Below are 11,385 nucleotides of genomic sequence, written 5' to 3'. Positions count from 1 at the left end.
GCATCATTTCCAGAGCCACAAGTCTACGAAGATCCTGAGTGGAACTATCACTGTCATGGAGGTGGTGACAGACACAATACCAAGAACACTGTACTTATTACCAGTGGAGAAAAACACTGAGTGGGTTTCTGAATAACCTCGGAATGACTCAGCGTGCAGGAATTCATGAGGAATTCATGAGAAAACGTGGCCCCGCTCCTCTCAGACGTGCCCTTGGCACCATTGGTTTCTGAAATTTGCATTCCTAGACGGAAGATGGGGATGCAGAGAGCCAGCGGCTGAGATGGGGTGGGGAAGGGAGGGGTTCAGATGAGTGCCGGGTGGTGGCTGCCTAGGGAAAAAAACGATAGGGCCTGGAATTGTTTCGTCACAATGACAGACTCTATGTGGTTTCAGAAAAAAGGAAATTTATGACCACACGTGAAAGAGCCCTGAGCTATATCTGATTCAATGTCATAAGGAACCTTTCTCCAGCTTCTGGTTCTGCTTTCCTCTGCGGGAGCTTAAGTGTTGGCTAGGCCCTCCCGTTGTGGTGGCAGAGATGATCCCCAGTGGCTCCAGGCCACCAGCTTAGCCGCTCCAGAGAAAGGATTCCTCTTTGTCTAGATGATCCAGCCGAAGTCTGAGGGTGGAATCTCATTTCCAGGTGTGTCATCTGAATTCCCAGAGCAAAGCAAAGCACAGTGGCCAGGCCTGGAGCCAAAAGGCGAGGTCAGCCCCACTCAAACCACATGAACTGACAGGATGGCAATGGCGTCTTAAGGGAAAATTAGGGTGCTGCTGTCGAAAGAAGGGGGGCCAGGCGCTGAGAAGGCACTCAGGAGCTCTTTCTGATCACCACAGCAGGTATGAAAAGTGTTTGCTTTGCCTGTGCTGTGCTCACTTCTACCATCGCTTTTCCTAGAGAGATATTTCTTTACCTGCTGGTTATATGCTTTGGAGGAGCAGCTGTGACCCCTATCACCTTGACACTAGCAGCTCGAAGCTTACTATATAGTAGGTGCTTAATAAATCTGAGTGGAATGATGTAACTAGCACAGGAGTCAGATTAGAAAATCCTGAGTTTTTGTCTTGATTCTGTCCCTAATTTGTATGTCAGCTTTGAATATTGCTTCTTCCCCTTGGGCCTCTTTCTAATATACTAGATGAGGGGTTGGCAAACTTTCTCTGTGGAGGGCCAGACAGTAAATATTCTAGGCTTCGTGAGCCATAGGGTCTCTGTCACAATCATTCAACTCCACCTCTGCAGCATGAAAGCAGACAGATAATATGTGAACACATGGGCATTGCTGTGTTTCAATAACGTTTTATTTACAAAAACAGGCAATGGCCCAAATGTGGCTGTCTAGCCAGAGTTTACCACTCCTCTAGTAGATGATTGTTCCCTTTAACTATTGCTATGTGACAGGCCACTCGGAAATATAGCAACTTAAAAGAACGGGAATCAGTTATTTTGCCCGTGAATCTGCAATTTGCGAGACTCTTCAGGTATGGCTTATCTCTGCTCCAGGCAGCTTCAGCTGGGGAAATTCAGCTGAGGTTGGAGGATCCGCTTTCAAGACTGTTCACTCACGTGGTGGACAAGTTGGTGCTGACTGTCAGCTGGGAATTCATCTGGGGCTGCCGGCCAGAGGCTTGATACATTTTTTCCCCAGTTTTATTGAAATATAATTGACAAACAGCACTGTATAAGTTTAAGGCGTAAAGCATAATGACTGACTTATAGATATCGTGAAATGATTGCAACAACAAATTTAGTTAACGTCCATCATCTCATATAGACTTTTTTTTTTTTAAAGAAAGAAGATGGTACGTCTTCATGCAGGCTTTTGCATAGGGCTGCTTACGTTTCCCCACAGTATGGCAGCTGTGTTCTAACAGTAAGTACTCCAACAGATGAGAAGTGGAAGCTGTCAGTGTCTCAAGGTCTGAGTCGGGGAACTTGCACAGTGCAGCTTCTGCCACCTGCTGTTACTGGTCAAGCAGTCACAGAGTTCACAGAGTTCCCACCTCTCAATAAAAGGAATGTCAGAGAATTTGCAGCCATATGCAATTGATCACAATGACCTCTAAGGGCTCTGCTAGTTCAGATGCACCAGGGTATGAAGACTCAACGAGCTGACCTTGGATTCCGGGAGCAACTGTCTAATTCCTTAAGCTGACTCTGTAAGAGAGCATCACCGTAACCCGTACCTGAATCCCTCAGGTCCCTCAACATTTATAGTGCCCTGCAATCTCTCCGTCCTTTCCATCCCCACCACCACCCCTCAGAGCCACCTGAAGGTTGCAATGGCCTCTTAACTAGTCTCTTGGTTCCCAGTCTATCCATGTATGCTTCCAAAGTCATCCCCCTAAACCATCTCTCTAATGCTCCCTAATCAAAGTCGTCGGTGACTTCCCACTGCCAGATTGGCTCCACTTTCTTTTCCAGGCTTACTTCTGAATACTTCTTTCAAGCTGAAAAGTCATATCCTTTGCCTGAAATGTTTAATTCTCTCTTCCATCCCTCTTACAATGAAACGGGACCCAGACATTTAGGGCTAGCCTCTAAAAGTCCCTTGGTGCTTTTCCTAATTCTTAGACTTTAATTGTGTGGTCTTTATTATATGGTGGGAAGCTTAGGCCAACTTTGATCTTATCCTCCATGCTTTTCTTATCCCTGTGCTATACGCAGGGACCATAACTTATTCCTCTCTGTGGCTTTGTATACAGAGGGTGCTTGGAAAGAGCCTGGTGAATGGAAGCCAACAGATCTCAACCTCTTGTCACCCCCCTTCCTGCCTCCTTGTCGTGGGCAATCCCAGGAACCAGGGCTGCAACTTCCCTGGCTTATGAGCCTTCCTCCTGTGCCTCTTATTCTGATTCCAGGTTATGAGTAATAGCAGCTAATCTTTCCAGGAAAGGCTTATGCATGTAAAGGGGTCCAATATCAGCTTATCCCAGAGAAAACTGAAGAGTTGCCCGCCCCGTTAGAAACCAAGCTTCCTTTTGGCTTGGTTTGTTTCCCCAGCCAACTGGATTTTTGCTGCTAGTCTACGCCTTAACATCTAGGCCTACCTCTGACCTGGCCCCTTCCCAGCCCAGAGCCCTTCACTTGGCAACCCGTGCTCCTCAGGATGACATTCAAGCTCCTCATCCTGAAGGCCTTCAGGACCTGGTCCTCACGTACTTGTCCACCTTCGTTGCTGTCAAATCTCTCTCCTCGAATGAGTCTCCCCTCATTCCATTATATCGTGTGCTTTAGTCCCTCTGAATTGTTTGGAGTCTCTGAAAAGATGAAGCCTCTTCAATGCCTTGGGACCTTTGCCTGTGCTCTTTCCTCTTCCTGGAATGGCCTCCATGCTGTGTCTGATAGAAACCAGGCTCTAATGTCACCACCTTCATGAAGCCTTCCCTCATTTTCCTCCTCCTCTTCCAACTGGGTTAGAATGTCCTTACCCTGCTCCTGTGGACCCTAGTGCTTCCCTTGGCCGTAGCACCTATTACACTGGGTTGATGGCACTTTAAAAAAAATGTCTGGGCTTCCCTGGTGGCGCAGTGGTTGAGAGTCCGCCTGCCGATGCAGAGGACGCAGGTTCGTGCCCCAGTCCGGGAAGATCCCACATGCCGCGGAGTGGCTGGGCCCGTGAGCCATGGCCGCTGAGCCTGCCCGTCTGGAGCCTGTGCTCCGCAATGGGAGAGGCCACAACAGTGAGAGGCCCACGTACCGAAAAAAAAAAAAAATCTGTTCCCCTCTAGATTATGATCTCTTAGAGGGCAGAGGTTTGAGCTTTTTTCCTCTTCTAATGCCAATGCCTTGGCAGAGCAAACGTTTATTGGATGGATAAATGGTTGCTCGTTACTTTGTAGACAATTTTGAAAAACAGAATAATAAATCTTAAAAGTCAAATAACACACTGGGGAAAAAAACAGTTGTTATATATATGATAAAGAGTTAATATATCTATATTACAAAAATCTTTTATGAACCAATAAGGGAACACTTAATCTCCAAAGAACATGAGGCTAAAAACATGAACACAAAATAAACACAAATGGCCGATAAACATATGGGAAAAAAAGCCCAATAAAGCCTTACACATGAAACATTATACCATTTCATGTTTCATATTAGTAAATGTGAAAAATGGCAAGATTTGGTTTTAATGAGGTTGTGAGGAAAGGAGGACTTTCCTCCACGGCTGGTGGAATATTCCTGAGCTCATTTTGACAATATGTCCTAAAGGTCTTTTAAATGCGTAAGCTCTGCTAACCAACTATTCTACTCGCATTTTTATTCCAAGGAATTAAATAGTAACACACACACATCTTCACATACAGCTCCCATTAATTCCTCATTATTTTCTGATGGATCACTCTGCCGCTAAGAATACACTGTCATTACAGTCGAAGGAGCTGATAGTGTCTCACCACTCATTCAGGAACCAGAGCAGAAAAGTCCTCTAGTTTGGCAACGGTTTGATCATTGGCTACCAGCCTGTGGGAAGCCTTTCTCGGGCTGCTGTAATAAAGTTGGTCATAATTTATATAGGATCCATAAATTCATCATCTGCTGTTCTAGTTGAAAGACATCCAGCAATTACTTGAAAGATCAGTTTGGCTGGAGAATTCTGGCTTGGCAATTGGAAAGGGAAAGTATTTACTGAGCACCTCTGTGTGCCAAGAAGTTACTTCTATGACCTCATTTTCTCTCTTGTTGGATAGCCAGCATTATCTCCAGTTTACTGACGGAAAAACTAAGATACCATATAAGGAGGAAAACTAGGATATGTACCAGGTATGCCCCACTTCAAAGCCCATGGATTTTCCATTGGAGGGCAGTAGACCAGTTCTTTACAGCTTAGCACTTGGACAGCCCATTGGTTGTTCAAGCAAAGAAGATTAAACATAGCTCTTCTGATTGCTCTTCATTAAACTGTATTGAGTGAAATATTGTATGACACCCACATGCAGTAGCTTCAAGTCTTTTCTCAGGTACATGATCATAACCTATCATTCAGATGGAAGGAAAATAATCTGATTCTGAGCAAGACAGAGTGGAACAGGCTACTGAATGGATTCTCAGTGCAATTTCCTTTAAGCAAGTACTCAATCAGAGTACCCAGATGTGTTGTGATAACTGTTTGGGAACAGACTTCCCTGTCCTGGCAGCTTGGAAGTTCCTCTGAAATGGTTCCTTTTCTGCACATTCTATAAAGTGAACAGACAAGCCTTACTGCATCTGCAGCATATCATAAGAAAATAATGATTATTAGGCTGGTGCCGTAGTACCTCTCCCAGAGCCACAGGTATTGGTGTCTCATGCCTTAGAGCAGCCCTGTGATAGGCGTAGCAAACCTGGACTTGGCTCTGTGACTGAGGTTGGGCAGCAATCAGGAAAGATCAAAAATGTATCAGACTACTTAGAAGTGACTCACTGGGTCTTGTTTGTTTTATCGCTGTTGTTGTTTTGGGTAGAGTGGTTCAATTTGCAGTTAAACTTTTTTAAAAAATTGGATTTGGTTTGTTAGAGGTTCGATAAATACATATAGTTCATGTGGGGTTTTGTTTGTTTATCTGTTTGTTTAGGTTTGTTTTTGCTTGCTTTAAGTTCAAATACCTGCTTCAAAGGTAGGGTGAAATATAAAATTATACATGGACATACGCACAGCAATATAGCCGAGGAATATATCTTTAACCACCCATAATAAAAATTAAATTATACCATCACATCAGCAGCCTCATTTTATCTTCTTGGTGTTCCTACCTATCACCATTCTACAGATGGGGAGTTTATCGCAAAAAGTAATTAATGGACTTGTAGTTTGTCCAATATTATATCCAGTGGTTCTCAGTCTTCTTGTGTGAGAAGATGCCTTTGAATACTGGAGTTTGGGGCAGGCCACTTGGTGAGGTTAAAAGACCTACTAAGATGAAGGGAGCAGAAATTACAGTACAATGGTTGCCAGAGTCAGAGAAAGTTTTAGAGCATAAGGGAGGCAGTTAACATACTGTTTTCTGGAAGGAACCATCCATGCAACTATGCCCCTCACCAAGGAAACTTCTTTAGTGCTCTGACCCCACCCCTTATATATTCTAGCCTAATACAGTAGTCAGTAGCCACATGTGGCTACTGAGAACTTGGGGCCATTCTGAATTGAGATGTGCTATCACTAAAATACACACATGATTTTGAAAATTTAGTATGAAATAGAGAATGTAAAATATCTCAAAAATCATTTTTTCTATTGACTACATGTTAAGATAACACGTAATCTGGGTGTATTGGGTTAAATAAAATATATTATTAAAATTTATCTCACCTGTTTTTGTTTTTTAATAAACTTATTTATTTTATTTATTGATTTTTGGCCACGTTGGGTCTTCTTTGCTGTGCGCGGGCTTTCTCTAGTTGCGGTGAGCGGGGGCTACTCTTCGTTGCGGTGCATGGGCTTCTCATTGCGGTGGCTTCTCTTGTTGCGGAGCTCGGGCTCTAGGCACGTGGGCTTCAGTAGTTGTGGCTCACGGGCCCAGTAGTTGTGGCTCGAGGGCTCTAGAGCGCAGGCTCAGTAGTTGTGGCGCACGGGCTTAGTTGCTCCGCGGCATGTGAGATCTTCCCGGATCAGGGCTCGAACCCGTGTCCCCTGCATTGGCAGTCAGATTCTTAACCACTGCGCCACCAGGGAAGTCCTCACCTGTTTCTTTTAACTTCTTTTAATATGGCTACTAGAAAAGTTCTCAATAAAATTATGTATGTAGTTCACATAATATTTCCATTGAAACAACCTGCTCCAGAGACCAAGTTCCCTCATGTTCCAGAAAATATACAACACTTCATCGGAGCTGGCTTGATGTTGCTTCTTACCTTTCAACAGGACAATGCAAGGGACATGGTTCCTGAAGATAGTACGTGAATCAAGACAGATCCTGACCAAGGGAAATGGTCAGGATCTGTCCCTGCTAAAGAGGTACAGCCATGAATCAATAGCATAAACTCAGAATACAAATCGTCCCAGCCTCTTTCCAGTTTGGAGATCATTCTTTACATGATGCACTTTTTCTTTTTCCAATTTAGGGGAATTTTATTTCAAATTTTGCCCACAGAAAGAAAGCTTAATTAATATGTTTTATATCATCCAACATTTGTAGTTCACAAAATTCAGAGGTACATGAAATGTGTCCTTGGAGTTCAGGGAGAGGCATGCCCTGCTATTGCCTGCATCTTGTAACAACATACCATCCAGCAGGCGATATGCAATGGCATCTTTTCTTAGTTATTACAAAAATTTTTTTACATAATGATTAAAACTTTGCATTACACTCAGAAAGACAGTCCAGTGGTTGAGAAATGCTGAATTAGTCAGAGCAGGGGACAGAGCAGGCCATAGGCAGACATTCCTCTTCACCCCTATCCTCATATATAGATAGCACTCATGTTCTAAGGTTGACCGTAGTACCGTTGTTGTTCAGAGACCACCAGATTGGGAAGGGACCTCAGCAGTTGTCAGGGCTGGTCCCTGCTCTGTACAGGGGTCTCCTTAGTGTAATTCTTGATAGCAGCCATCTGTTGGAACCCCCCAATTGGAATAGAAACCTCCCTCCCACTCCAGGAACCAGGTGGTTGGAGGTGTTTTTGTTTTTGTTTTTAACAGCTCTGACTATATAAACTTCATGCATATATTGAAAAAAGTGGTCAGATGTTCACTGTGCCATGACCTTAATAAGATCTAGAATTCAGAGTAAATTCCCTCCCCGAACAAGGATGAATTTCGATGCAAGCTTAGCTACTTATGTTTTTCCATGCCTCATAACCAATTTCACCATCAGTTGCCTCACCTAAAAAAAAGGAGGAGGGGGGAGTGAGAAAACAGAGCTTACTGAGTTGTAAAGACTCGAGAGAGGAGAAAGGATTCTCTAGATGCTAAGTGCTGCATGCATGCTGGTCTGTTTGTCTCATTTCAGAGTGCTTACTTCTTTCAAACAGGCAGGGGCTTCCTTCCAAGCGCCCACCAAGCTCTTGCTTTCGCAAAGATGCATTGGCAGTTACTCGGGCCCTGTTCTCTTCTAGGCATTTACAAATTGATTTGTTCCCGTGTTTCCAGGTAGAGAAGGTAAACAGCTGAGGAATGATCCATGGGTGAAGACTGGGAGTCCATGGGGGGCTTTGTATCTGGAGGAAGAGGTGTGGAGTGAGAAGGCGATGACCCAGAGTCCCGGGGGGAGAGCAGAGGCTGTGTGCATGGTGTCTACAGACTGCAAATAAACACCCAAAACGGAGAGAATGGGACAGAAAGAGCACTTGGTTTGGAGTAAAACAGACATGGGTCTACCTTCTAGCTCTGTCACTTACCAGCTGCATGACCTTGGAGAATTCACATCATCTCTTTGAGTCTCTTTCATCTATAAAATGGGAATAATAGTATCTACCTTGTTGTATAAAGTAGTGCTTAAGTGTTTAGCACCTGGAGCCAGACTGCAATTTATTAGCTGTATGGCCTCTGGAAACCTGTTTTGTAACACAGATTTATGGAGGTATGACTGTCATAAAATAAACGGCATATGTTCAAAGCATACAATTTTATAAGTTTCGACATATGTCAACACACGTGAGACCATCACCACCACCAAGGTAATGAACACACCCATCCCCTCCAAAAGTTTCCTCCTGCCCCTCCCACCCCTCCCAGTAACCCTCATTTTCAGAATACCACTGCTCCGCTTTCTGTCATAATAGATTGATTTGCATTTTCTTTGTTTAGTTTTGGATACTTTCTATCACTATGTCATCAAGTTCACTAAAGTTCTCTGATGTATAATATGCCATGCATTTCCTCTGATGGATTTTTATCTCTGATGTAGTTTTCATCTCTTAGAACGTCAGTTTGGGTATTTTGATCTTTTAAGTATCTTCCTTGTATCTACTTAACAGGCCTATTCTTTCCTCTAGCTTCTAGAACATATGGAATAAAGTTATAACGACGGTTTCAAAGTCCTTATCTACTAGTTCTATCGTCTACGTCATTTCTGGGTCAGGTTTAATTGATTTTTCTCCTTACTTTACTGCTTTTTTATTGGATGCCAGACATTATAAATTTTACCGTGTTGTGTACTGAACATTGTTGTATTAAACAAACAAACAAATCTGAATAGAGATCATTTTAATTTAGGACACTTATAACCAGAAAAGAAAAAATGTATAGCTTTTAAACTGTATGCATTTAGCCCATCCACTTACCATTTTATCTGGCCAGGTCGTCGTTATGTATTTCTAAAATATATTTTTGAGCTGTTTTTCTGGGATGTGGTTCAGTTACTTGAGAGCAGTTTCATCCTTTCAGGGCTTTACTTTATGTTTTATTTAGCATGACCAGAGCAATATTTAGTCAGTGTTAATTTTCTCTGCGAATGAGGCAATACCCTTTTCAGTCCTTTCACTAATGCCCCATGTATTCTGAGAGTTTTCCACTCTGGCTGTTTCCAGTCTTGTGGAAACTCTCAGCCATGTTCCTCTAGTTCTTTCAGGTGGTTCTTTCCTCAATCTTGGCAATTTCCACACATATGTGCACTTGTCAGTAAATGGAACACTTGTGAGTGACCCTCTGACAGGCACCAGAGTTCTCTCTCTGTTAAGCTCCCTTCTCTCTGGTACTTTACCTTACAACCACTAGCCACCTTGACTTTCTTGAACTCCCAGCTCTGTATCCTCAACTCAAGGAGCCTGAGTTGGGGATATCAGGCTCTACCCCATATCCCCATCAGCACTGTAGACTAGAAACTTTCTCCAGGCAGAAAGCTGGTGTGTGCATAAGACACCTCCTTTGTTTCCCATCTCTCAGAGATTACTGTCCTTCGTTGACTGATAGCCAATATCCTGAGAGCTGTTGTTTGGTTTTTCAGTTAATCAAGAAGGAAAGTAAGTCTGATCCCTGTTTCTCTAGTTTGGCTAGAAGTAGAAACCAGGAAAGTTACTTAAACTCTCTAAGACTCAATTTCCTTACCTATAAAATGCAAATAAAAATAGCACCCATGTCATAGAGCTGTTGCAAGGATTAAATGCTTTAATACATGAGTCTAATACATGGTAATTGCTCAATAGGTAGAAGCTATCAGTTTTGTTGTACTAATAATCGTTATTGGACTTCCCTGGTGGCGCCGTTGTTAAGAATCCGCCTGCCAATGCAGGGGACACGTGTTCGAGCCCTGGTCCGGGAACATCCCACGTGTTGCGGAGCAGCTAAACATGTGCACCACAGCTACTGAAGCCTGCGTGCCACAGCTAGTGAAGCCCACACGCCTAGAGCCCGGGCTCTGCAACAAGAGAAGCCACCACAGTGAAAAGCCCATGCACCGCAATGAAAAGTAGCCCCTGCTCGTCACAACTAGAGAAAGCCCACGTGCAGCAACGAAGACCCAAGGCAGCCAAAAATAAATAAATAAATAGATTTCTTTTTAAAGTTGTTGTTGTTGTTATTATTATGTATGGATGGGTTTCTGGGATCTGTAAAACTCCCGAATTTTCAGTCCCAAGCAGAGTACCTGACACTTCAGTGGTATTAAATATTTGTAACTTTACTACTGTATCCCAGACCTCTCCAGCAGATAGCTACTCAGCCTCGTACTTTGGAGCAGGTTTAGAATGACCTTTGAGATCTTTAACAGCCATCATTTCTATGCCTCAAAGATCTAATGGATATTCTCATTGAGCAAATTAGCATTTGCAGCAAACATACTTCGCTCCGGATTTATTATGTCCCCTAAATTAATGTAACAAGCGTATTTGGAAGAGCAAACCAGAGTTTAATTCATGAGTCTGGAGGTCAGTCTCTGAGTTAGCAAGAGGAATTCAGGGCAAGAAAGAAAGAGCTGATTCCAATCCTTCCCAGGCTAACCATATGGGCAAATGAGATAGAGAACTCAGCTCTTTAAAAAAGGAAAGACACCGGGCTTCCCTGGTGGTGCAGTCATGGGAACCCGCCTGCCAGTGCAGGGGACAAGGGTTCGAGCCCTGGTCGGGGAAGATCCCACGTGCCGCGGAGCAACTAGGACTGTGCACCACATCTGCTGAGCCTGTGCTCTACAGTCTGCGAGCCACAGCTGCTGGGCCCACGTGCCACAGCTACTGAGGCCCACGCACCTACAACCAATGCTCCACAACGGGAGAGGCCACTGCAGTGAGAAGCCCGTGCACTGCAGCGAAGAGTGGCCCCCACTCGCCCGCAACTAGAGAAAGCCCACGCACAGCAACAAAGACCCAGTGCAACCAAAAGTGAATAATACATAAATTCATTAATTTTTTTAAAAAAAGGAGAGAAACCTATTTGGGGCATGCAGTTGAAATGAAGGAAATAGTGGCCTAGCCTCTCCATCCCCTTAATTTCCAACTCCTGGTCTTCAGACATCTTCCCT

The 11,385-nt window shown here is 43.8% G+C and overlaps 1 long non-coding RNA gene across 2 annotated transcripts; it reads left to right on the top strand.

Moving 5' to 3' along the window:
• The first annotated feature begins 458 nt into the window (after positions 1-458).
• LOC109551944 (uncharacterized) lies at positions 459-10,394 on the top strand. 2 transcript variants are annotated; one of them, XR_012332307.1, is made up of 3 exons: positions 459-846; positions 1,800-1,880; positions 8,082-8,634. It is a non-coding gene; the product is annotated as an uncharacterized lncRNA (long non-coding RNA). The 2 variants fall into 2 exon arrangements; XR_002178641.3 differs by lacking the exon at positions 8,082-8,634 and adding an exon at positions 10,162-10,394 and having other exon boundaries at positions 460-846.
• Positions 10,395-11,385: the final 991 nt, after the last annotated feature.

The sequence above is a fragment of the Tursiops truncatus genome, chromosome 6, assembly GCF_011762595.2.
Source record: "Tursiops truncatus isolate mTurTru1 chromosome 6, mTurTru1.mat.Y, whole genome shotgun sequence".
Taxonomy (NCBI): domain Eukaryota; kingdom Metazoa; phylum Chordata; class Mammalia; order Artiodactyla; family Delphinidae; genus Tursiops; species Tursiops truncatus.
This window is presented reverse-complemented; position numbering and strand designations above follow the sequence as displayed.